The sequence below is a fragment of the Tachypleus tridentatus genome, chromosome 9 (genome assembly GCF_004210375.1).
Source record: "Tachypleus tridentatus isolate NWPU-2018 chromosome 9, ASM421037v1, whole genome shotgun sequence".
NCBI classification, from domain to species: Eukaryota; Metazoa; Arthropoda; class Merostomata; order Xiphosura; family Limulidae; genus Tachypleus; species Tachypleus tridentatus.
This window is the reverse complement of record NC_134833.1, coordinates 53,095,144-53,122,122: the sequence shown is the minus strand read 5'-3', so window position 1 is coordinate 53,122,122 and position 26,979 is coordinate 53,095,144. Positions and strand designations below refer to the sequence as shown.

General features: G+C 31.9%; 1 long non-coding RNA gene across 2 annotated transcripts; it reads right to left on the bottom strand.

The window, feature by feature from the left end:
- Nucleotides 1–5,294: 5,294 nt before the first annotated feature.
- On the bottom strand, nucleotides 5,295–22,828 carry LOC143227079 (uncharacterized). 2 transcript variants are annotated; one of them, XR_013014860.1, is made up of 5 exons: nucleotides 22,657–22,828; nucleotides 12,964–13,109; nucleotides 9,305–9,428; nucleotides 8,438–8,484; nucleotides 5,295–6,574 (listed from the first exon to the last, which is right to left on the bottom strand). It is a non-coding gene; the product is annotated as an uncharacterized LOC143227079 (long non-coding RNA). The 2 variants fall into 2 exon arrangements; XR_013014859.1 differs by lacking the exons at nucleotides 5,295–6,574; nucleotides 8,438–8,484; nucleotides 9,305–9,428 and adding an exon at nucleotides 10,807–11,772 and having other exon boundaries at nucleotides 22,657–22,818.
- Nucleotides 22,829–26,979: the final 4,151 nt, after the last annotated feature.

The following is a 26,979-nucleotide window of genomic DNA, read 5'->3' as shown; positions in this document are numbered from 1 at the left end:
CAACATTTTATGGTATTTCTTGTGTTGTATAGTTACTACTTTAATCTCATAATTTAAATTATTTATTCTTCGTTATTCTAAGTATTAAACGAACTAACTAATGGGATTTACAGATAGATATGGAAAATTTTGGGTTGATCGATTTATCAACCCAATAAAAAATGAAAGCACACGTTTAATTTAGTATAACCAAATTATTAAGTACAAATTTTAAAGCCCGGCATCGCCAGGTGGGTTAAGGCGTGCAACGTGTAATCTGAGATTCATGGGTTCATATCCCTGTCACACCAAACATGTTCGCCTTTTTAGCCGTGGGGGCGTGATAATGTTACGGTCAATCCCACTATTCTTTGGTAAAAGAGTAGCCCAAGAGTTGTCGGCGGGCAGTGATGACTAGCTCCCTTCCCTCTAGTCTTACACTGCTAAATTAGGGACGGCTAGCGCAAATAGCCCTCGAGTAGTTTTGGGCGTAATTCAAAAAACAAATAAATTTTTAAACCCAAAAGAAATAAATTGTGAAGGTTTACAAAGAAAAAATCTGTATTGGGTTAGGATTTTAAATTACTCGAATTGTATTTCTGGCTTGCGTTGGTTATTATATTCTAGTTTTTTTTTTTTCAGTGTTTTAATAAAGCTAAGTTTCAGGCCATGCTACAAACATTGCAATTTTTTTGGAAAAGTGGGAAAGAACTATATAACACTGCACGTCTTTGAAAAAAAAAAGCACGTTATTTGAAAGTGACACGTTTTTCAAACGAAAACAACAACAAAAAGTGCTATTTAACTTTTGAACGTTTCGCAAGACGAATAGAGCATTATCCAAACGATATAATTGCAACAAACAAAAATAAATACATTATGTTTGGCGATTCAGAACTCCACTGAAAAGTGAATAATTCATTAATGGAAGTGTACAGGAGAGTAACCATTGGATATATTGAATTGGGTGTTATAAGCCTGACATATGACAATATTATGGAAGGCATTTAAAGTCAAATTCGAAATTTTTATTCATATGTATAACGCACGAAACGTAAGAAATGCAAAGGTTTACAGAAAAAAAAAAGCAATGATACATCTACAACCAAAACATTTCAGATCAACAACAGTTACGTGCATAAGTGCAGATGAGGTAAACATTATGTAATATTGTTAGGAGAACATCCGAATAATATTACATGAAGGTAGCAGAAAAATCAATAGCCGTGCTCAAATTGCATCCTAAATGGGATGTATACTAATATTGTAGCTTCATTCTTAATATTGATTGTTGTTCTTGGTATACCCGCACGGTGTCTGTGCCTGTAGGTCACAACCTCTGACACATTTCCTATTATCTGGTGTGAAGGATGACTTTATTTGGGAGCTATTTAGCATACTAACAAGGGGCAGTTCTGGTATTATGATGTCAGTATCTATACTGTAGGATCACGTTAAAATATTTATTTACTGAATATAGTGTCATTACTTAGATAATCTAGAAGTACCACAAAGTTTGTATGCTGCTTTATGAAGAGGGCTTTTGTTTTAAGCATTTGATTCTCTCAAATGCGTAATTAGCCCGTACTTTAAAACTAGATTTAGCTAACAGGCTTTGCTATGGTAGAATCGCAATCTTCTTTGGCATAACTTCGTGCACATGGAAATGACGTACTTATAAATGCTGTTATTTATTAGCGCTTTTGGTAATTTTTGGCTTAAAATATTTCATTTGTTATTGGCCGAGAGCGTGTCACGTAGAAAGAAACGTATTTCAATGTTGACTTTAAAGATGGGAATAAATTGCACCAACACATCATGATATCAATGTATGCGTAAGTTACAGGAAAATTTTGTGGACAGCAGGTGTTTTTTTTGGTATTTTTTTAGCACAGTGAAAACGAGTTTATTAATTTAAGCCTAATTATAAGCACCTCATTTAAACTCGTTAAATGAAAGTAGACATATCTTATGGCATAGGATTTCAGTTACGCAGACAAGAGAACCTTGTAGTATTTTGGAACTCAGTGAGAAAAAAATAAAAAAAATCGATTCCTTTAGGCTTAACTTCCAGACATTCTTGAAAATCTTGCCAGTATTTTTGCTGAATGTAAGGAGATGCATACCATTTTACGTTTATTTTAATGATCACATGATAATGAATAGCTATAATTTTAGATAGTTTCTAAACTGTATTAAATTATTATTGGTTCTTAAAATGAGAACAAAATGTTAAACTTTAGGTTTAGTGCGAAAGCTCGGGGATGTAGGTAGAAGATATTGTTTGATAGCACTGATTTATCAGATTTAAGTAAAACTGAAAATAGAAGAAGGGTAGCAAAAAACAATCACTGACCGATGCTTTCAGGCAAAACATCATTTGTCAGTCAATAAATGTTCATAGCTTACACTTATGCTTTTGATATGTCACATGCATGATATGTATTAATAAAATTTTGAAGACCTTGAACATGAACTAGATTGGGTTTGTCAAATAGTAGGTTCACAGCGTCTTCCATAACACTGACAAAACACTTCCCTATTTCATTCTTTTTCTGAATTGTTTTCTTGTTAATGGACTTCTGAGTAATCCTGTATACAGTATTTATGCTTATTAATTACAGTTTACCATGTAGCTACCTGTTTTACCGCAAAGTTACATAATAGGTTATCAAGGAAGAGGCAGAACACATGAACTAAATGTTACTGATGTTAAGTATCTTCGTTTATGCAGCCTTCGGAACAGAAGGAAGACTGACACTAATCTCAAGCATGAGATAAACGACCATGTTCCAAACAAAAGAAAAGTGTCCAGACCTATAGTATCATGAAGATTCAGTGAGAATGGAATATTTGATTATGTAGCTGTTAAAAAACCTTATTTTTATCATCAAATATTTTCGAAAAACTGAAATTTGCTGAAAAGTCCAAACTTGTCTGTTTATGATTAGAAAAGAATGTTATGTGTCAAAATTAGAATTATTTAGTTCAAAGCGACATTGTACATCCTGCAGTAGAAAGGTGAAAGATATCCCAGTACATATCATCTCACATGAAGCATAGCAATGTGAAGGTTTGGGCGTGTTTCTCTGTTGAGACTACAGAAAACATTTGCGAAATAGATGGAACAATAGACTAGCGCAAGCACTATCAGATACTGATCCATCATAGTATATATACCCAGTGGTCTGCGTTTTGTTATTAAAGGATTCTACTACCAAGAAGATAATTACCCCAAACACTTATCCAACCTATGCAGAAAGTACTTAATTTAGAAGGAAGCTGCTGGAATCATTGAAATGATGCAATGACCCACATAGAGCCATGAGTTCATCCCATTTCAGCAGATCTGGGATTCGATAACTTAAAAACTTGACAAATCTAACATTACTTCCGAACACACTTTATGGGAGTATATTAAAGACATTTGGAGTAAAATGATAAGAAACAGTTTGACTAAATATGTTGCAACAATGCCTGAAAGACTGTTTACAATTATTAAAGCAAAAGAAGGACAGATAAGCATCAACTGTTTGATAAACACTTCCACTGAGTTTAAGTTGTACTGAATATGAAGATCAATAACAGTTTGAGGTTTCACATGTGATCTACCTTCCATTGTTCTTTGAAAATAGTTGGAAATATAATTTTAATTTTGTCTTAACATTTTTGCAGAGTATGTGTTACATAAATGTACATTAAATACAAACTTAACTACCTTTGTTAAATAAACGATACATTACATACATGTAACCAGTTTCTCTAAATTTGTTTCTTGTTAAGCGCAAAGCTGCACAATGGGCAATCTATGATGTGCCTACCACAGTTATGGAAACCCGATCTTTAGCTTTATAAGTCTTTAGACCTAGACCTATGCTTCTAGAGGGTTGTTTCTCTAAATAAACAGCACAATACAGAAAAGAAAAAAAGTATCGTAAAAACTGATAACTTAAATAAAATTAGGAGGGGCCACAAAAGTAACTTCAGTGCGTAATATACTATTAGATAAAATACAATTACAAATATATAAATACGTGAGTCTGCGTATGGTGAACGTTTAGAAGAATATTTTACCTTACTGATTTCATTTTGTCACTTGCGTTATTTCCTTGGACAAATAAAAGCAAGTGCGAGTGATGTCACGCAATAGAAGTTGTTGTTTTAGTGTAAAGAGAAATCGAATGCCTGATTATGGTGCTAAAAATGCCAAAACTTGCTGCTGGTTCACCGAGCGATGCGAAAGAGAAGTTTAGTCAAGTTTACATATTATATATAAATGTTGTTAACCTGAACATTTAGATCTCTGAACAATCACGCAACACTATATAAAGTTTATCTACGATATCAAATGTGGATATTATAATACTAATATATTTATAAGCTTTTTACAGCACTCAATAACACTCAGTGTTTTTTAACATAAAAGTACTTTATTTATAGCATTATTATTTAAGATAGAGTTGTATTCCATCACACAATTTATTCCTAAGTGGTCAGTAAAATACTTTAGTGCCATCTTGCGTGTCTTATCAGACATACCAATGAATAATTAATGAGAGTATTTAGGATAATTTGAATAATATTTAATGTTGCCGTGCACTTACTCTGATTGTTTGTTCCAAAATCATCTACAAAAGATTACAGATATCACAATGAGCTCTCGACTGTTACAATTAAAAATTATTGAAGGATTCCGAAGCAAAACGAAAGTCTACCAGTCTGGCTTAAACTCCATAACTTTATGCGAAGAGCAAAGGCTTGTAACTGCTGGTCATGCCTTAAGATTTTTTTCCCACAACTCCAATAAAGCTTCATTACGATATTTCTTCTGTCCTTTGAGTTAATTTTTCAAGAATAAACCTTGGAACTTTTCACTTATGTTCCTACTGTGAAGATACAAGTATGCAAGAGAGTACAACGTGTTTAAATTTATCACACTTAGAAATTTTAAAGGCCGGGAATGACATAAGTCTAACACTTTCTTTAATGAGCTGGAAGTTTGGTTCATAATAAAATTTTATGATTTCTTTCAAGAAGAAACCAGTTATATGGAAAAGAGGGAGAGGTTAAAATAAATCGTTTCTCAACCGTTTATGTTTATTGTAAAATTTAGTTTTTTTAAAAATGTAACATAAATTTAAAATATTAATTTATCTTTAATTAAACTGTGAAATATATTGTTTGGGAATTTTTCCCTGAAGAGTTTCTTGAGAAAGAATTAAATTACACGTTTATCATTTTTCATAAGAATACTCACACTCTACAACATTTATTGATAAAACAAAGTAACTATACACACACCCTACAACATTTATTGATAAAACAAAGTAACTATACACACACACTACAACATTTATTGATAAAACAAAGTAACTATACACACACTCTACAACATTTATTGATAAAACAAAGTAACTATACACACACACTACAACATTTATTGATAAAACAAAGCAATTATACACACACTCTACAACATTTATTGATAAAACAAAGTAACTATACACACACACTACAACATTTATTGATAAAACAAAGCAATTATACACACACCCTACAACATTTATTGATAAAACAAAGCCATTCAACAAACACTACAATATTTAGTGGTAAAACAAAGCCATTAATTACATCACATTTATTTTCTCTACAAATTTTACTTAATCACGGTTTTCACTTGGTCATTTGTACATATTAGGGAGGTCTCTCTATAGATAGGAACAATGTTCAGAAATGTTAACATTTCGTGATGCAATTTAAGATTTTTAGTTAACGCTTGAGTTGCCAATTGCTTTTTTTTTCGTTGCTCTGTATAATTTATGACATTGTGTTAGGAAAGATTTAGCTTTATAACAGTTAACGTCTTTTATTCGGATGACGAACATTACATTGGTAATGCCATAAAAGCAAGCCTGCACTGTGACTACAGACTTTATGTTGTAAGGAGGCCGTGGTATCGTTTTATTTCAGTGAAGTCACGTTTGTTGTTCATGAATTTTTTTATCTTTTTAGATATCGTTCGCGTGGAAGACAGTTAAATGCTTCACATATAGTGTGATATGCGAAAACCTTTTTACGAGCTTATTCTGTCACACCTGAAAACTCCACGTGTATTATCAAGCTGGAATGCTGGGTGAAATTGCACTTAAGTTGGGGCAGAACATAGTTTGACTGAATCCCGGAAGTTCAACCAAATATTACAGAGAATACATCGCCTTTCCTACCGAGTGAAATTTTCTCTTCTTACAGTATTTATTCGTGCATGTAATGGAATTGTAAATGATCAAATGCTCGGTTTTTGAAAAGAATAAAAAATAAATCGATAGTTACAATAAGAGCACATAACTAGAAAATCTAATATGATCATGAAAGTTTCGCCAAAAATGCGATCGGTGAAAGAATAAAAGAAACAGCTAAATACATACCTAAGAGTGGTAATTTATAAAGTATAGTGAATTACATTCCAGGAATAAAAACAGAAGTTAAGCTACTGTGAACAAATTGATGTAACATTGATAAAAAGGAACAATAGAAACAAAGGCACGAATTTTCCAACGGTTGTTTGTTTCTGGCTTCAGACGTACGTCATAGTAACCTAGAACGAAGTCATACAACCCGATTACAATTTTTAGGTTTCTCAATGTACGGTGTTTAATTTTGATAAAGTCTTATTGCAACAATACTCGTTAACGTTTATCGACTATGTAACAGCTTGAACCTAACATTTACAAATTATTTTACAGTTAAATCACTGAAATAGGTTATCAAACTAGAACTTAAAATCTCAGTTTGCAACACAATTACGTTCTTCAAAAGCCTGATCAAATAAAGTATTTGTTTTACGTGCATAGACAAAAATATACTCACAGTATTTTTATTAAAACAACTGATTCTCTTTTCCACAAATATTCAGTGGATGATGGAATCCGAGAGACTGTATTGTTTGTGATTTTCATACATTTGTAACTGTGTGTGAAAATTCTCATTGAAGTCAGCACATGACTATCGAGTGAGGAATTTTTTTTTATCGAATCTGTCACTGTTTGGTTGCAATTGGTTGGATCACCGTCATCTAATTTTAAAATGTATTTTGCAAGCTTACAATAGCATTGTCTACTTTCCTTCAATATCTGAGAATCTTTTTTTTAAGAAAAGTTTTTGTTTGGTATAAAGTTATCATTATTGTCATTACAGTACGAGAGATTACAGGTAACTTAACTATTGACTTAAATTATTAGACCTTTCGAATTAAAGAAGACTGTTTGTTTGTTAACGTATTTAAATAGCGAAGAGTGTCTTCAATATAGTAAATGAAGGCTGTGACGTTGTGTTTTGGTGATTTCTTTTTCCAGCAAAGTCAGCTTTATGAAACATACCTATAACAACAAGAACACCAAAATGTGGCTAAATGCAAAAGTGGGATTTCGTGTCAAGAGTAGTAATGTAACTCTATTTTAGTTAGTGCTTTTAATGGGAAGCAATATATGTACAAAACATTATGTATGTTAGCTATAAGGGGAAGCAAGTATGAAGTACCGTGTATATATGTACACGTGCTGGTAAAATCCTGTTAGCGCTACCAACATTCAAAACTGTCAGTTGGTAAACTTCTTTTTATTATTAAGAAGACGAACCAAAAGAAATCCATTACACACGCGATCTTACACTGCTTGCTTGTTTTTTTAACCGTTCTAGCTAAGTGTGATGCCTTGTACCTTTAATGAGTAAGTTTATTAGCCAGTAAGGCACTTCAGGAAAGTACATCTCTGCAGCTACAGAAATCAAGTTAGCTTAAATTAGCGTTTCTTATGTTTTGCGCGTAATACAAAAACAAAACAAAAACTTTATGGTACATGAGGTTTATGTAAAATAAAGCATAGAATGCTGTTTGATTGGTTTAGATTTTCGTTCAAGAACTATCTGTATTACACACATCTTATCTCTTCTTACAGTATTAATTTGTGCATGTAATGGAATTAAAAGATCAAATACTCAGTTTTTGAAAAGAATAGAGAAATAAATCGACAGTTACGTGTGTGTGTTTTTCTTATAGCAAAGCCACATCGGGCTATCTGCTCAGCCCACCGAGGGGAATCGAACCGCTGATTTTAGCGTTGTAAATCCGGAGACATACCGCTGTACTAGCGGGGGGCGTCGACAGTTACAATAAGAGAACATAACTAGAAAATATAATATGATCATGAAAGTTTCGCAAAAAATGCGAATTGTAAAAAAAGAAACAGCTAAATACATGCGTAAGAGTGGTAATTTATAAACTATACGTAAGAGTGGTAATTTATAAACTATACGTAAAAGTAATAATTTATAAACTATACGTAAGAGTGGTAATTTATAAATTATAGTGAATTACTTTCCAGAAGTAAAAACAAAAGTTAAACCACTGTGAACAAATTGGTGTAAGATTGATAAAAAGAAACAATAAAAACAAAGGCACTACCTTCCAACGGTTGTTTGTTCCTGGTTTCAAACATACGTCATCATAACCTGGAACGAAGTCATACAACCCGATTAAAATTTTCAGATTTCTCAATGTACCGTGTTTAATTTTGATAAAGTCTTTTTACAATAACTTTGACATTTATGGGCTGTGTACCCGCTTTAATTTGACACAAATTATTTTGTGGTTAACTCATTGAAACAGGTTATAAAACTGCAATTTAAAAAATCTCAATTTACAACACTATTTTAGTGGTTCTTATTTTACTAACTAATGGGATTAGTCGTTGCATTAGAACACTTCTTCAGCTGAAAGGACGAGTACGTTTTGGGAGGTGATCAGACTCGCGACCCACAGATTACTATTTGAGGGCCCTAATCACTTTATAAAGTATGATCGCAACAATAATCGAAGTTATTAAAATATTCAAATTAAATACATGACCTAAATCGTATTGTCGCATCGCCTTCGTTGAATATTTATTGTATTATAACCATTATAAAAAACATCAGTAAACACAAAGTATCAGTTGCGGCTAAAATACCACTTTCTATTTTGTTACCTATTAAGCGTTCTCTTTCCGACGTTACACTAAAAAAATCTGTTAATTTACTAATTTTCAAGCTACAAATATAAAGTATTATTTTCTAGGGTATTTTTTATTTGAATGTAAATTAATAACTTCATATTCAAATTTGGAGCTCTAAAAATTGATATATTCTTGTGCAAAATCGATTGGGTTAATTTTGCAATATTCAGAGAATTATCCATTGGTGTTTTTTAAATTCTAAATATTTTATTCAATCTCTTACTGTTTTTCGAATAGAAGTTAAGTGCATACTAATATTTAAACGACATTATGTTTACCGTATTCGCTGCATACGACATTCCATATGGAGGTGGAACAGCAGTAAATCTTCGGATTTGCAACGCTAAAATTAGTGCTTCGATTCACCTCTGTGAATGCAGCAGATAGTCCAAAATGGCTTTGCTATAATAAAACAAACAAAGACACACACACATATTATTTATGTAACTCATTTGCGTTTTTTTTTTTTTTTTTTGTATCCCAGCTGTCATGATGAGCTCTGTGTTGAGTAAAATGCTTTGTCGGTAGTGGATATAGAGAACATAATATGGTTAAAAAACTATTATAAATTCTTCTTATATTTGAAAAAAAACTATAGAAGACTACCTAAGAAACACAGTGTTAAAAAACAATAGGCTTAATACAAATGTCTTATGACAATTATGATTAATTATGATCTTGTTTTGCCAGCTAAGAAAAGGCATCCTTATCATAATAACTTTTCATAGCTAATAGAATTGAAAACAAATGTACTTATGATATGAAAAAAATTAACTTTTCATAAAAAACTCTAAAAATCACGGAAAATAACGTCTCACATGAAAATTTTATCCGCTATATGAAACTGGTTACGGACAATTTTTCACTGTTTGTGTTACATATTCGCGAGAAAAATATGAATAAAAATATTGAATAATGGCTTGTTAAAAGAGCTCATATTTACAATAATATATGTGATGTTTTAGCTCATTATATACAACAACTTATTGTTCTTATATGGCTTGTTAAAAGAGCTCATATTTACAATAATATATGTGATGTTTTAGCTCATTATATACAACAACTTATTGTTCTTATATGCGTCTAACATATAGTTAACGAACGTCATTCTCAAGAGGTTATAATCAACCCGAGATAATCCTACTTCAGTAGTAAACACAATTTATTCTACATGTCCTTAAAAGTTGTTTACTTTCCTACTTTTCTCTCCTTTCACGTATTCGTAGATGTTTCCTTTTCATTTCATTTCTTCCAATTGCTGCATGCAGTTTGTATGTAATTTTAAAGATTACCCTTAGCGTTTACACTCAAAAGCATTAAGATGCTCACGCTCCATTCACATGGAAAATATATCTTTTATTCCAGACAAAACCCAATTTCAATAGGTTTATAGTCTTTAGAGCTGAAACAACGACGTAATCATGTAGTTTTGTTTTCCTTGGAGTATTCCTTTTAAGATACACTACTGATGTTGACAATGTTAACTTGTATATTTTAATAGTTTTATATTGCTTTCTACAAAGCATCACAAAACTAGGAAAATTTTATTTAATATTTTGTACTCATAAATAACTAATGAAACAGTAATAAAAGAGATGAAAAGGGGTGCGGAAAATTTAGTATGTTATATTAAAAACGTAGTTAAATGTTTATGTATTCTGACACTAGATCGAACCTCTAATTTAAGCATAATGCAGTAATGTCAACATGCTGAGTAATGCACATTTTTGTAATTTCAAAATACTGACATATGTAGTTAACATAATATAATGTTGGTCCATCTACACTCTTCCTCTCATCTACATATGCAGTAACATTTTCAAAGCATGTCAAAAGATTTGTAAGGCAAGACTTCCTCTTAGTGAAACATGTTGACTATATGATAAAATTCTAAACTTTGTTAAACAACTCTGCAGAATTCCTTTTGTCTGACTTTTCAAAAGTTTTCTCACAACTGATGTAAAATGCTAATAAATCTATAATTACTGGAACAATGTTTATCATATCCATTGAAGATGGGAGTGACATTGGCTAGTTTCCAATCTGTTGGTACTTGATTATTATGCAAAGACTTGCGTGTCCAGTCTTTGACCTCTTTTCAAACCCTCGAAAAATTATTACCTGGCCCAGGAACCTTATCATAATTTAAACTTCCTAATTTTATTGTAAAAATTTCAGAATTTATGCCTTATAATTGTTCAACTTTGTTTTCATCAGTCAATTGTTTAAAAAGTGGAACACTGCTTAAGCCTTCATTAGTACGAACTGAAAAAAAGCAAAATTTAACAACTTATTTATTTCATAGTCATCAGTTACAAACCTTCCTTTATCATAACTCAGGGGTCTTATCTCCTCCTAACATTTTGTTTACTAATAATAATATGCTTTTAAAAAAATGTTCCCTGTTGGTATAGCGGTTAGACTGCAGATTCACAACGCTAAAGTCAGAGGTACGATTCCCCTAGGTGGACCCAGTAGATAGCCTGATGTGGCTTTTCTATAAGAAAATACACACGCTCGCTTTTAAAAATCCTTAAAAATGTTTATGCTTTCAGCCAAATGTGTTTCATACATCCTTTTGGACGTCTTAATTTGACTGTTTGACCAACTTTCTTGATTTTTTATAAACGTCTATGCTACCAGTCAATTTAAATGTCTTAACTTTATGATGCTTTTCTTTAATTTTATGTCTTTACACCTTGTAGGCCAACCTGGTTTTCTTTTACTTGCAGCTACCCTTTTCTTTCTGTAAAAAAAATATATTTGTTTTGAATATCCAAAAATGTTTATTCAGAAATTTTCCACGTTTGCTCAGTATCTCAAAATAACTAAGCTGTCTAATTCATAACATAAAATTCTTGTTGTATCCATTTAAAATTACATTTGTTTTTTTGAAATTTGAAAATAAAATATAATTTTGGGTTTCTATATACAGCAAAACATTTAACTTAATACAGTAATCATCACTTGTATCCAATTTCTATATTAGAACTTAACAATAAATCTAAAATAGCATTACTTCTAGTAGGTTTCTTGGCCGATTGTTGGATAAATCCATTTTAAACAGTTTCCTTTCGCCCTCATAATTTAACTCTAACGTTTTCCAATCTATATGTCTGAAATCAAAATCAATGTTAATTACGACTTCATTAACAGCTGAAATTATAATCTCATTGTAAAGTTTCTCACTAATTCCATCGATTTCATCTGATGGTCTGTAACAAATTTCTGCTCAGACCTTTTCTCTTTGATAAATACTAATACAAACCTGAATGGATTCAATCCCCTTAGTATTTTCAACTTCAACAGGATGTAACTCACATATAGCACTTTACATATAGATCCATTCTTCCCCTCTGTCTTTACTGCTCTGTCCCTATCAAATAACTTACAACCATGTATCTAAAAGAATTTCTGTCATCGAAATCATCTATACATAATCATGTTTCAGTTGTTCCCATTATATCTAAAGTTTTTATTCCTACCAGTGCCTTAAAGCCATCTATTTTATTTATTATAGTTCTAGTATTACAATGGTAAGATTTAAGCCTATTCTTATAACTACTTTTATACTGATTTTCTGTGCTAAACTTTTCTCTACATCATAATTTTTTTTATTTAGTTTATCTTTGCCTTCATTACTATCTAGTACTAGTTTAAAACTTCACTTAAAGCTGATTTAATAGCCCTTGCAAATATGCCAGATTTTTTCCTACTTAAGTGTAAATCATCTATTCCAAAAAGTTCCTTCTTCCTACTGAGCTGATCCTACATGTACAACAAGCTAGCCTGCTCATAATTACATATTAATTTCAGCTTAGCGTGTAGACCTAGTGACCTAATCAAAATTTCTTCATTACAATTAATTCTTGACAGTATCCCTCACACAATTAACTTATGGTCTTTTACTTTAAGTATTTTTATCAACGCATTGTACTTATTAATTAGCCTCTCTGATTTGCTCTTCCTCGTGTTGTTAGCTCCTACATGCACAACAAAGACTGCATCGTTGTCAGTTCCCTTGCTCTGTCAGTTATGGCTTCCACATGTGCCCCAGGGTACCAAACAGAATATTTTATCCACCTGTCGTGTAAAAGAGACAACTATAACTATAAGATCTTTAAGTTCATAATCCATATCCTTTTCTAATCATTTTACTTAACCTCTCTTCCGCAGCTCCTCATATACAAAAGCTAAGAGCTGAAATCTTTGCTGAACAGAATACGGTCTTTATAATTAAGTTTACTCCATTTAACCCTAATACTATTCTTTCAAATTAAAAATATAACCTTTTTTAATAATAAATAATATCTTAAGGAGGCTTTTTTTCCAACAGTGATTTTTAGCTTTCTAAGTCTTAAACAACGCAGATTACTTGATTTTATAATTAGTAGACACGTTTGCTAATTTAAACGTGTTAATGATAACATAATTCATTCCTTCTTATGTTCTACGGGTAAACAGATAAATTATTTGAATGCTTAGTGTTAATAGTTGAATACTGTTTAATTATGAGATAATTCAATAAGGATAATTAATAGGCATATGAAGAACACGTTAAGAGAATTACAAGTCCTAAAGCTTCAAAATATACCGATGATTTATCATAGACTGATGTTCAATTTTCTTTCACTAAAGCATAGTTAAAAGTTAAAATGTCAATAAAATTCCATCGTACATGACATACATACAAATGCCTGCGTTTTGAAGGAAAGATTATTCCAAAATATCACTATTGGCCACAACATTCTCAAATTATAACGCTCCAGTTATCTTTATTTAGGGAAAAAAAATATCGTTATCTAAGATTATGCTCTCAAGTATACTTTTAATACTGGAAACTGGAATGTTAAGCACTTTTTAACAGTGGTCGGCTACACAAGAGCTATACAGTTGGAACTGCATTCATAGCAATCCATGTAGAAGATGTGTTTATCGTTCTATTAGCAGGTATCAATAGAGCATTTAGAAGATATTATTCTGCATCAGAAATTCTTACTGTGCATAGTCTTGAAAAAAAGTATTATAATAGCAAAACTTGAGCATTTCTATACACACTTGAAGTTTTTAAGAATTTTGTTTTCACGTCGTGCGAAGCGTAAATTTAAGATAGTAAAGAAGTTCATGTTTATTCACTTCTTGAAGATAAGGTTTCTAACTTCTGTGAGATTCTTCTAGAGAAAAGTTTTTCAATTACATCTTGTAGACATTTTGCTGTTTCTCAATCAACGAGTTAAAAATTAGTTGTCTCGTTGTACAAGAAGTACATCTGAAGTCTGCAAGCTAAAAATCAATTACACGCAAGCTGTTTATTGAAGGCCCGGCATGGACAGGTGGTTAGGAAGCTCGACTCGCAATCTGAATGTTGCAGGTTCGAATCCCTATCACATCAAACTCGTGCTCGATCTTTCAACAGTGGGGGAGATTATAATGTAACAGTTAATTTCGCTGTTCGTTAGTAAAAAGAAGCCTAAGAGCTGGCGGTGGGTGGTAATTGGTAGCTGCCTTACTTCTACTCACATACTATTAAATTAATGACAGCTAAAGGAGATAACCTTTGTTTAGGTTTGCGCGAAATTCAAAACAAACAAACAAACAATTATTTAAACGACATGAAACAAGTTTAGTATGTGATCAGTCATTTTTTTTCATAGAAATTACTCAAAGGTTAGTTTTGATCTGATGTTTTAAGTTAATGAATATGTTTTTCAAGCACTATTTTGCCTGAATCAAATAATTTAAGAACTGCTTCTTATCTTTTGATCAGTTATGATTTATAAACAACTAGAATGTAACGTTGTTTAGAAATTGAACTGTGTAATAAATAAAGTCAATACCTGTGTTTGTTTGTTTAAAATTAAGCACAAAAATACACAATGGACTATTTGTGCTCTGCTCTCCACAGGTATCGAAATCCGGTTTTTAGCGGTGTGATCCGCAGAAATACCGCTGTGTCACTGGGAGAGCCAATATTTCTATATTGTAATGAATAAATTTGTGTACTTTTAAGTTGGTATATTCTCATCCAAGTTAGTGAAAATCTTTCTTTGGATTTCTCATTAAATTCTTTGTTTTCGAATGAGATGTTAATTTTGAGTTCTTGCAATTTTGACTTCGGAAAAAATAAGGATTATTTTTTATTCGTTACCAATTTCCTTAATTTGTTCTTGAAGAATCTACGTTCATGAAAGTTATTACTTAATGAATCTGAGCATTTACGACTGGATACGTTTAAATGATAATTATTGTAGTTATTGCACTTGGTTTAAAATTGGTTCTTAATTACGCGCATCTTGGTTCAGGATGTAAGACTAACCTCAACTCACTTGACATAAGGTATGTGGTGAGATTCTTGTGCTAAAATTTTTTTTATTTATTTGTTATTAACATTTTGTTATTTCTTTGCATAATTCAGTGTCGTTACTCGAATCTTCGTCACACCAAACATTCTCGCCCTTTCAACCATGGGAGTGTTAAATGTGAGGGGCAATTCTACTGTTCATTGGGAAAAGTAGTCCAAGGGTGTTTGATGGGCGATGATGATTAACCACATTCTCTCTAGTCTTAAACTGATAAATTAGGGATGGTTAGCGGAGATAGCCCTCGTGTAACCTTGTGCGAAATTCAAAACTAAAGAAACAAACTGTATTTATGTTTCCATTTATTTAGCTGTTGTATTTTTATTATTTAAAAATTACAGAAGAAGAAATACTTAAAGATATATTAATTATCAAATAATAAATCAAAAAGTTATATTATTGCACGTTATATATATTTTCTTAAGCTTTAATATTATTATTTTATACAGATAATAGTTTTATTTAATTTTTGGGAGATATTCAGGTTTTCATTCTAGAAGCACAGAAATTTTCAAAATCGATAAAACCCTTGTATGAATGAGATCGACAGTTGAATGACAAATAATACATAGACTTTGACATCTTCCTATATGACACACCGGAATGGTGACGATCTATAGTCATGTAAGGCTGGAAAAATTAATTTTTAAGAGCTTTACTTCAGTTAAACATAACACACCGGAATGCTGATGATTTACGGTCATATAAAACTGGAAAACTATTTTTTAAATTTGTTGTGCTTCGGAGAAATAAACCCTGTTTAAAATGGTAGATGAATGATATTCATGTTTTTATTAAAGATATGGTATTGTTTTTCACTCACATCATACGATTTCACTCATGATAAAATTAAAGTCATTTCAAAAAAATATCCGTTTATTTCTGGTTTCTTAGAGTTAAATACTAAACAAAGAAATCACAGTTATTTTTAGTTTGATGTATTATATTTTTAAAACATTCATGTTCAAATAACGTTGAAAAAACAATTGCCATTACGAACATGTTTGTCCCACGCTGGGATAGCGGTAAGTCTACGGATTTATGACATATCAGGGGTTCGATTTCCCTCTGTAGACAGAGCAGATAGCCCGATGTGGCTTTGCTATAAGAAAACACACAAACATACGAATCCGTTTACAGCTAAAATATTGTTTACTTCAACACAAATACTAAAGAAAGAAAATAACTATATATTTAACTCACAAAGTTGCTGGCTGATGTAATGTTAGAGAAAACTACATGGCAAAATTCCTATAACGTCAAAACTTATATATACAGCAGAAAAGATATGACGTCTTTATGAAAAAAAAAAAAACCCACAGCTTCTCTGACCAAATATTGGAATTTGAACGTCTCAATTTTAGTGCACTCTCGTCTTCAAAATGCTAAACTTGTTTCTGCAGCAAAGGAACTGGAAATTTCGAATTCACAGTCCAAGCATGCTAATCAAAAGGTTATGCCCGGTCACGTTGTCTTAGTTTAAAAACAATAATTCGAGTGGAGGATATATACCTGCTAAAGGTTTTCTTTTTCACGGTGTTACGAGTATTTATTGAATTTTTGAAGGATCGACGGAAGCTTTAATATACTGAAGAACTGAATTAAGCTGACTAGAGTGTGTGTGTGTTTTCTTATAGCAAAGATACATCGGGCTATCTTCTGAGTCCACCGACGGGAATCGAACCCCCTGATTTTAGCGTTGTAAATTCATAGACTTACCGCTGTACCAGCGGGGTCAAGCTGAGTTAAAGGGTAAGAACTTATGAAGATACATTAATTTGGCAACCGTTGTACTTAATGTTTCTAACAATGTCTGTTAACAGTTGACTTATCCAATGCAGCATATTGTAAGATTTTCTTCTGTCTGAAAACTTTTATTCGTTCATACATATCTAGTAATTTTTCTTTTTGATGTTGAAAATTATTCAAAGAAAATGTTAGGTTAAGGCAGATGTACAACTAATATTTCCTAGTGTCGTTTAAGAACGAGTGATAGTTTTGTTACACATATTTTTGATGTAGTTCAAGCAGTTTAAACTACCATCAACATAAAATTTGTTTGTATTTGGTGATATTGCTGTACTAAATCACGTGAGACTCTGGTGTTTATTCTGATTCAATACACAAACCATTTTATTATGTAAGTCTTAGCGTATGGACTGAACTTTTATATCAGTTGTATATATATCAAATATGCAAATATCTGAGAATATCATAGTCCATATGATGCTGTTAAAATATGTATGACGAAACTGAACTACACAAATTATATATATATGAAGAAATATTAACAAGATTTATTAACCTCCAATGAACCAATTTCTACACCTATTACTTTCTTATAAAACCAACAAAGCGCCATTATTAACAATTATAAGAAGTCGCGAGTTTGAATCCCGATTGGTTTCAATAAAGTTTTCAAACTAACATATAACGCTATTCCACCGCCTACTTCACACTACAATGATGAATTAGTCTAACCACAGAGTAGCGTTTAACAAAGTCAGTAATATTTTCTTGTTTTTAGTCCCTATGAAATACTAGCGACGAAAATGGCCAAATTAATTATGTTAAAGAAAAACATCATATAAATGAATGGTATGACAGCGAGTTAATTTGAATCAGAAGACTAAAAACTTAGAAAAATCATAACGTTCTTAACTAAGTATATTAAAATGATAAAATTCAATAAAAATGCTCAAGGATGCCGAAAAACTGGTTGGTTTTGATAATGTATTTCTTCAATTTAAATTTCTAGAAAGAATAAGTTAGTCATTTAAAAAGTGTTCAGTAGAAACATACCAGAATTTTTTTGAAAACGAAAACTGTTGTCACATCGTTTTGACATGAAACATCTGATTTCTCTGTTAAAAACAAAGTGATAACTATTTAAATATTTTTAATGTTAAATTTAACTGGTTAGTTTTAGTGTTAGCTAAGTCCAGTTAAGTACCTACTCTTACTTAGCTTAGCTATATTGACCCAGCACATGTGACGTTAATTAGAAGACTGGTAACAGAAGTTTGTAACTAATACCTATGTAATTGGTCGAAATAAGACAATACATGTATTTTGTTAGAATAGTGCTCAGATATCGAATATTGTATTTTATTTAGTATTCTTCACTTCTGAGTTTAGAAATTTGATCAATCTTCTATAAAGATGTTTTTTTCCAGTCATATTCAGCTCATATTATTTGGAGAAAGCTTGTAAATTAAAAAAAAAAATTTCATCCTTTCAAACGGAGATTTTGCTCTCTCTGCTCCACCGAAGTATAGGAGCTGGTTTATAAATAGTAAGAAAAGAAAGAGAGAGAAAGAAAGAGGAACAAGGTATTATGAAGCCAAGCCAGGCATATGATTATTTTTGTTCATTGGGGTGAGTCTAGTCGTTTTTGATCTGAAATATATCCAGTCTTTGAGATATTCCTTCAAAGCTTAAAAAAGTGAACTGAAAAAAATACAAACTAACTTCCCCGTATTTTAATGCCATGGTGGTCATTTTGGGTGACAGCTCCAATCTCATCGCCTGGTAGAATGAAAACTACTGTGAAATTTTTTCACAGAACATTTAGTTTCGATGAAGTTCCGAGAATGGTAACGACAACTGCAGTTTTCAAAACATTTCGGAGAACGAATCAGATTTGAGCAAATTAAATGCATATTCGGCAGAAAAGTGTCTAGAAAAACGTTTTGCTATAAACAGCTATCATACGAAAATAATAATTAATATTGTAATGGTTTAAGTAAGTGTTTGTCTGAATTATAATTGAGATCGGAAGTGCCTCTCCAACATCATATTTTGATTGGTTTGTTTGGTCATAATGAAAAGATCTAGTTTGATTGGCCAGATTCTAATAAATCAAACTTAGAATGGTTGTAATTTCAACGTATCACAATTTTCAGGTATAGGGTATGAGAAATTGCATTAATTGTGTATATGTTATTCAGTGTGTGTTATTAATAGAATGTAAATATTAATAATGCACGATGTGTTAAACTTAGTGCAATAGACTTCTTGGTGGCGAAATATTTTGAACAAAGAACAAATCAGTGCTATGCGTTATTGAGTGAGTTCTATCAGTACCATACACATTAATTATTATATGTATATATAATTTATGATGTGGGGATTTACTGCAATAATCCCCTTGGTGATAAAATCTTGTAACAAAGAGTATGTTGGGTCGATCCCAATAATATGAAACTATTAAATGCGTACGCTGATGATAGGAACATTTGCAGACAAACAACTTTGACTTCATATAAGAGACGTCTGTATTACTTTATCACAACATTTACAAACTAGCACTTAAGTGACATACTAGAAACTGAACTTGATGCACTCTGATTTAGTACCAGTTCATGCGCGAATGACGTACAATTTGCATATTGATATAATGTTTCCAAGCATAATAAAGATGTTATCTCTAATGATATTCATGATTGATCCAATATTTCAAGCTTCTTGGCTCGCAGATAAGTGTCAAAGTTGTATATTGGTACAAATGGTCATAGATATAAACTTGTTGACAATACATGTTCGTTTGTTTTCAATAGCAGTTTCTTTTCACTTACTATGGATAGTTTTAGGTTAATAATTCATCTCAGAATGTACAGTCTATTCCGTGACAAATTAAATAATTTGACATTCATCCTGTTTACTTATAATAGAAAATATCCACTGGTATAAATGTGACATGAGCAACCATCAGTTTTGAGATTAACCACGGAAGCCTTCATACCCGTTGTTTAACATGATACGTAAGGTTTTGTCAGATAATTCTTGTTCAGATTACTGTCATAATATGATAAAACAGAGTGTGAAAGTGCACGGTTCACTTAAAATAATCATCATAATTACGTCTGTTGCATTAACTTACAAATCCCCCTCCTGATATAAATGCATACTAAGTAGAAAAGATAAGTATGCAGGTAAAGTAACGCAATGTCTTATGTGGTTATTTCGTATCTCGAGACCATGATTTAGTTTGCACTTATCCCCTTACTTCCAAATACACTTTATTTCACACACGTTTCATACATCGAAAGGTTTTATCAGAGACATATAGACAAAAGAAATAATCTAAGGAGTAAAATGTACGTGTTTTTGCGTATCGGGCTCGTGTGAAAGATGTCTCATTTCACTGAAAAATACGTTCGTTGTTAGTATGTTGCGTCTCGTTAAATAGAGAAAGTAGTTGTAAAATAGCAATCAGTGTGTTTATTATTTGCTTTCAGCAACGTTTGAGGACGAAACGTATTGAATGTTCCCTTAAATTGCTATGTAGATCATTCACTCTTTATAACATGGTTTACAGGAAGGATATGATAACATTTTCCAAAACTGAGGTAAATTATATTCATCGCTTTCGTAATTTGTTCTATTACACTTGTTAATGTTTGTTGTTCTACAGTTCATCATAGGCTGTGGACAGTAACAGAACTGTAAAATAATACAAATGAATTCTTCTTCTTAAATATGTTTTAACATTTAACAGTCTGAAGTTAAACTGAATATATCGCATTCTGTTACATTTAAGACGTTGCAGTAACGTACAACGTACTTTAATATCATTCAATCCAAGTTTTATCCTTAGGCTAAGTGAAAATTTTTAAATATAATTTCTAAAAAGCATTTTCATTTCTTTCCGATCGAAATATTAAGGTTATATCGGTTTTAGCAAATACTTGAATTGATTCAGAAACAAACAGTACACAACTGGAAGTTATATTATCTGAGAATAATTACATTTGAATAGAGCTCTGTATAGACAAAAAAGAAAAATTTTAGATTTTGTTTGTTTTTGAATTTTGCGCAAAGCTACTCTAGGGCTATTTGCTTCAGCCGTCCCTAATTTAGCAGTGTAAGACTAGAGGGAAAGCAGCTAGTAATCACCACCCACCACCAACTCTTGGGCCACTCTTTTATCAACGAATAGTGGAATTGACCGTCATATTATAACGCCCCATGACTAAAATTTTGAGCATGTGTGGTGCGATGGGGATTCGAAACCGCGACCTTCAGATAACGAGTCAAACTTCTTAACCCACTTGGCCATGCCGGACGCAAAATTTTAGAGAAAAAAACACAATTCGCTGAGAACATGTTGCAATGAGGATTCGTATAATGGTATAAAACAACCTAATACACAGTTACTGGTGTATATCATCCAATCTAGATATGTAGAATTCTAATAATGCACAGAATATGTCTAACAATTAATGTGGATATGAAGTGGGGAAGAACAACACAGAAATGCATGTGATGCATTGTGAACGATCTGATGTCAAGTTACTAAAAGTGTTTAAAACATTAAAAATAATAGTTTTTACATTTATTCTCTAACCAACAGCAAAATAAGTGAGGTAAAAGAATATTTGTACACACTGTTATTATATACCGAGACCTGTCATGTTCTTTGGTTAGAGCGCTCCACTCGCAATCTGTGTATTTAGGTTCGAATCCCAGGAACCACATCGTACAAGCAAACTCTTTTAGCCGAGAGGGCGTTATGACATGAGGGTTAATCCCTATATTTGTTCTTAAAGAGTAATTTAAGAGCTGGCAATGGATGATGTTAACTACTACCTTCCCTCGTGTAACTTTGCGTCAAATTCGAAACAAACCAAACAATACCAAAACAGTTGTATTTAAACATATGTGACGTTAGCTGTGGTAGCTCTTATGACGAATCAGCAGTACCCGGTACCATACGAGCTTTGTCTGCCTCTTAACCGAATTAACTTATAACTTATGCACAGCTATAGAAGTGAATATTGTTAGTATTATTTAGTTACTTATACTACTATTGTTCCTTGTAATAAGCAACAAGTGTCAGAACGGCAATTGTAAGCTCTTAACTCTAAAAATAAGGTTTATGGGCATTTCACCTATAGCTCATTGTGCGTCTTTGCCACCAACACTAAAGAAACAAATGATTTATATCATACTGGTATGGTATAAATGTTTGTTTTATTTTACTTCTTTTTCTTAGACGAAAACTGGTGAAACCTGTAGTCAGAAGTCAGTGTTAATGCCTAATTATATCTCAATAAAATTCACAGACTACGTATAGTATCAGGCCAATGGGGATAACATAAAGAAATAGCGGCGTTTACAATTAGCTTGGAAAAACCATAAATATATTTTTGATTATTCAAATAAGACGATTATAAAATGTCATCTTAACAAGTTTGACTAATGAATAGTTTAACTTTTTAAGTTATTATTTCGGAAATACATAACAACAGTGATGTCTTATTAATTACCATAAAATGAAATCCACAGCTTTTTTTCCCGAAATGGATCACCTGTTTCAATCACCCACTTCCAATTACTGTCGCGTGTTCTTTGTCAGTCAGAAAGTAGAGACTAAAATGACGACAGAAAAGGGACGCCCGACGTGGCTAATTGTGCTATCGTTACGTCAGTAAAGCGTGTGCATGCCATGGATCACGAGAACTATACACTTTGTACGATACAGCATAGCTTGACATATGAACTTGAAAAGCAGTAAGTAAAAATATTTGTTGCTTTTGATATTAGTTGCATTGAAACAGAACACTTTCGGGGACCATACACACGTACACCTTATATTACTTAATGGAATGTTGAAGGATCTACCAAGAAAACTTTTTTTAAAAAACATGGTCAAAGGTCATAATGATGCAAAAACTTTGTTGATATTGACAACTTTCGTCAATGTGCATATGATAATACCAAGTGTTCACTTCAGTTTTAATGTTTTCAATGCTACTATACATATATTTTTCAGGATTTACTTAAATCATCTAATTCACAATATATGAAGCTTTAAGCTGTGATCTTGCCTTTGTAATCATTGTAGTTTCATCTACAATACCTTTATCCAATCAATACAGTCTTATTATGTTAATTTGCAATAATTCGAGTCACCTTCATCGTAAATTTTTACACTTAAGTACAAGAATATCTTAGATAATAAAATATATTGATCAAATATCCTTATGTCAGATTACTGGTTGGTTTCAAGCATGCATAATACAGCAGATGATGAAAACCTATATCTAAACGCTTATTAAAAGCGACAAAGCACAACGTAAGATGCATTTTTTACAGATATATTAGTTCTTTAATTACAGATTTTAATTAAAGTTTTTAATATTTTTCAAATGTATTTTCTTCGCTCACATGGCACTCAATGTCCCTAACACCACTGATTCAAGTGAATTAGACAAGACCTGTAACTACCAAGAAACCTACCTTTGAAAGTATATTTATACACCATAAATAAATGGGCTTTAAAGGTGAAAATGCATCTAAATGCTTCTATATAAGATTTATAAGTGTAATTACACTTAGTGCTATATAAGTTTTACAGATTAATTACAATACTGAGACTTTTATAGTGAAAATATCTAGCTAATCCCTTAGCAGTATAGAATAATTTTATAAATTCGAATAAATCTAAAGTTATCAGAAAAAAAAGACATGTTGGCCTACTTTTGTAATGATCTAACGACTTGCCCATCTTCACTGATAGTTCCACATTTTTTATAAATTTCAAATGCCACAATCTCGAATAATTCTAAAACCACTGTTTTTACATAAATTACATAAATTAACTTTATGAAGATATAAGTTGAATGTGAAAATATATTTCTTGAGATAGCCATTTTAGCTTTTACTTATTTATATAAAAATACACTATTTCATTTTATTCTTAGATTTTCACAAAATAGGAATTTTTTGATTGACTAGAGAGCGGATGAGATAAAATATTCCTGAAGCATCTTAAAAAAATCATTCGTGGATCTTGACTACAATGAAAGTTAAGATAAAAAATGTATTTGTTTTCTTATAGCAAAGCCACATCGGACTATCTGCTGAGTTTACCACGGGGAATCGAACCCCTAAGGTAAAAAATAGTGAGTACTGTTTAAAATCATCTAGTCCAGAGTGCAGTACATGTTTCTGTTCACGTCAGAAGCATCTGAGTTTATCACAGTATGTTTGTTGATCAACTAATGCATTAAGAAATCACTCATTAATCAGAAATTAAGGACTGGATAATAACTGAACACTTTTGAAATTATTAGTAGGCCTAGCTCAAATTCTTGAACCCATCTTATCTTAAGCCTAACTACAAATTCGTTGTCTGTAGGTAATTATGGGCAGATATAAAATCAGATAAAAAAAAACAGTCAACTAGATGTAAATTTAAAGATTTAAGAATATAAATAACAGAGAACTAGCGTAAGAAATACGAAAAGTAAACAGAATAAAAGGATTATGTTTCCAAATCATATATAACCAAAAATAGATCAGTCTTTTACCTTGAATGCAAAGGGTAAAGTAAAGGGTACCACGTATACAATCACAGGAAATTTTACTCCAAAATACGTGCGTTATTTTCTGTTTGTTATTAAACTTTCTATATAAGCTATAATTGATTACTTCGACTTGCTATGAGGTTTTATTTGCTTTATTTTGCTCCAATCCGAAAAGATGAACTAAAAGTTGCGGGCTGTTTAGAAAAATATATATGTAAAAACGATGACCGAAGAAGGTCGAAACGTTGTTCACTCCTCTACATGAAAATTTTCTTAACCCAAACCAGCCGTTTTTACATATATATTTTTCTCTACAAGTGGGTTTTATCGTCATAACTGATTATTGCGGGCTGTTTGTTTATTTATGGCATTTATTTAAATATTTTATCGCCAGGGACACATGTTTGGTCCGCAGATGGTGAGTAGCAATTTTATTGACTTATAAAGCTAAGATCCGAGGTTTGATTACCCACTGTGGACAACGTAGATTGTGTAGCTTTGCACTAAATGCCAAATTATTATATTATGGTGTTTCATCAGTAAACATAAGAGCTTATGACGGTAAGTAACGAGTTTCCAAACCCGTAGTGTGCAGAACACAGACAGCTTATAAGTGAATAAAACCCGTAGGCACACACACATATTCCCCTTTAGAGCCTTATCATGTGAGTTCTTAATTTTATACCACAACGAATGAAGGGTATTTATTTCCTGTCGAAGTTTCCAATTCCAGGTAAATTGTGAAACATTAAAACGTGCCGTTTCGTATCGCGTGTCTAAAGATAAACATTGCACTCGGAGAGTTGCTTATCTATAAACATGGCAGTAAAAGAGTCGAACTTGTGCAGTTTACTTTATCGTTTCGCATGTAATGAAAGTGGGGAAACTGCTGTTAAATTGGATGAATTGAAGGGGTTTGCAAGAAGAAAAACAGGAATTTTGTTTAAAAAAAAAGGAGAGAAAGATCGTTCCGAATAAATGTGCTGCCACGAACCGTTGAATACATTTATTCTTGATAGTCCAACTAGCTATAGGAATTATTATCATAACGAACCAGTTAAGTAAGTTATGTTGCGCTAATTACATAGGGATATAAAAAACGACATAATTAACTGACTAGGTCATAAAATTATTTGACCAAGAATAGTTAACTTTCACCAAAGACATACCGTGAATCATAAAGTTTTTTCAGAAAATATTGGACACGCTATGGTTTCCAAACTTATCGCAGAAGGTGTTCAATATTATTTCCGTCATTTTCAGTCAGTACATATGATATATACAAATTCTTCTCGTAAATGTACTGCTAAGTTCACTTCTCCCAGGCAATGCTGCTGGTTCTCATTATATTCAGCACAATGAAGCGTATTGTTGAGAATATATAAATAACATACATAAAAGAAATATAATATTAGATGTACATCTGCAGAGCCCCCGAAAGTGTTCTGTTTCAAAGGTAAGTAAGAACAAAATTAAAAGTAACAAGTATTGTTATATTTCGCTTTTGAAGTTCATAAGTCAAGCTGTTTACAAATTGTAACATTTAGCGTCTTTTATACGACGTCATTTTAGTGTCTGTTGACTGACTGACAGACAACACGTCAGTTGCGCGAGTGCTTAAAACAGGTGCACCGATCAGGCGGCCCTCGGCCCTCTTTTGGGAAAATAATACCGTTTGGAAATATCTTATGCCACCTCTAAATGTTTTTGAATAAACGCAGTACACTAAAAGTGCCTATAACTATGTTATATAATTCTAACAAAAACCATTCTTTTCAGTTTCAAATAAGTTGTTATATAATTTATAAATATATGGGGGGCGGCAAAAATGTATCCGTCCTATACCAGTATATTGATTCTAAACGTATTATTTGTATTTCAGATAATATTGGAGGTTGTCTAAAAAAAAAAAAAAAGACGAATGAGAGCAAAAGATAAAAAAAAAATGCTTTTCATCGAACTATAGTGTGTTCATTGTGTAATGCAATATCAGGCAGTGTCATAGATGTCATGATTGTTTTAATGCTGATTGAGTCCAGTTTTAGCATTTCAACTAAAAGAGTAGTATATATACAGTTAATTTCTTTAATGAAATATTTGATTTGTTTTCGTGTAAGCTCTTTTACCGTACTCATAAGAGCATTTGAAATGAGGGTACATTTTTGGGGGCTACCGTTTATTATTTTATTTTGACGAGTACTATGTTGAAAAAAAAACACATTTTAATTTTGGCAAACACTAGCATTAATATCAATCATTCCGTGTCAAAGTTTCTTCTTC